Here is a 1743-nt window from a genome sequence, read left to right on the forward strand (position 1 = left end):
AGTTAATGATCAGAGTACCTTTTATTCTTTCGGGTGAATGCACAAAACACTTCTTTGAAATAATTTTCCAATCAATGAAGCCACTCCAATTCATACCTGTGATCGAAACTTACTTTTTCCCCTGCTGTATAGATACAGCTTGTAGTTTCACTGAAAAGTTACGATGCAGCATTCGCTTTCAAGCATGCGGGTGATATTTTCTCTCGAAAAAAAGCCTGTGTACCTCAAAACCGCTCTTTATCCTGCAGTTGTATCGCGTTTCGGCGATCTGCCTTGTGACGCTACATGACTTCGATGAGTTACGATACGGAATTTATTCATAATCTACGTGACAAGTAATAAAGTACGTCACAGTGTGAACTACTATGCAATGAGTATCTAATTTCACACAGAATTTGCGCTGCGTTATGATACATTAGAGCAGATCTAATATGCCGTGCCTGGCGCGTTTACAGATACTACAGTCTACACGTGTATATATCATTATTAGGTACTCATGTGGTGTGCCGCATTAATTTAGAACCGTGTAGAAAGTTATGGTGGCAGAATTGCGTCCAGTTAGGGCATTGTCTAGACCGTTTAATCTAGAGGATCTTTTCGTTCCCTAATCGGGTACTGGATAGCTCGTTACATGTAGAAATCCCCCCATTTTCCCCCTATTTCAAGTAGGGCCTTAGTCAAAATCTGACTAGAAAAACTGGACTAGTAAGTTCTAATCAGAACCATTATACACTGTTGGGATTTTTTATTCTGTGTGGCTAGAAAAACTACGAGCGTCTACTTAGACCCTAATCTCTTATTTTAGTCAGGTTTTAGTCGATTCCTTATTGAGTTAAAAAAGGATCGAAAAGTTCTAGTCAGGAACTGGTCGGGCCTTAACCAGCTTATCCCAAACGGACTTTCGAAAAACGGTGCTGCATTATATATAATGCAGAGTCTTGGCGGGTGGTGGCAGGATATTCCTCTTGTACGCAGACAAAAGAAATGTAATATTAAACCATTAAGAAATGTAGAGGGTTTCTTGTAACCGTAACAGTATAAACTGCTTTTCCTTGTATTACATACTGTAAGAAATGTAAAATCCACTGAAGCGATATTAAGATAGTGGTCCAGTGGATATTACCGAAGGATTGGTTTACTTATCTTGTCCCTAAAGTCCTAACAACCCAACCTATCCGCGCAGAACATAGAGTGAATTCACGGTGAAATAGGTAATGGCTGCATTGCATCACGTAAAATACATTCCTTTCTGACATTTATGTGACAGTTAACACGTTACATAACATTACCACTCAGCAAGGAAGGGGTTTTATAAAAAATAACAAAGTTTTGGACGACGAAACTTACAGATAGAGTACATTTAAGAGTTTATTAGAGCCCCGAGTAAAAATGCTTCGACTTGAGTTCGACTTGTTTATGTCTTGAGTTCGTCTCCAAGACATCGATGCCTGGCTGCGTCTCAAAACTGAGTCGAGACATAGCCCTTCGTCTTACTTTTATGGCCACGACAAGTAAAACGACGTTTACTTGTCTCAAGTCGAGCCTTGTCTTGGCTACGACGACGTTTCTATCAAGATAAGCCTTGTATTGGTTGAGATGGTCGCACCTTTTTCGGCTCACAAATGAGATTAAAATTGATGAATGAAAAATTTCTGATTATTAAATTAGTTATTTTTAATTAAAGAATTCAGACTCTTTGCGTCTGCACGAGTATAATGCAAATAAAAATCAGCAAATGAGTTG

Source organism: Belonocnema kinseyi, chromosome 4, assembly GCF_010883055.1.
Source record: "Belonocnema kinseyi isolate 2016_QV_RU_SX_M_011 chromosome 4, B_treatae_v1, whole genome shotgun sequence".
NCBI classification, from domain to species: domain Eukaryota; kingdom Metazoa; phylum Arthropoda; class Insecta; order Hymenoptera; family Cynipidae; genus Belonocnema; species Belonocnema kinseyi.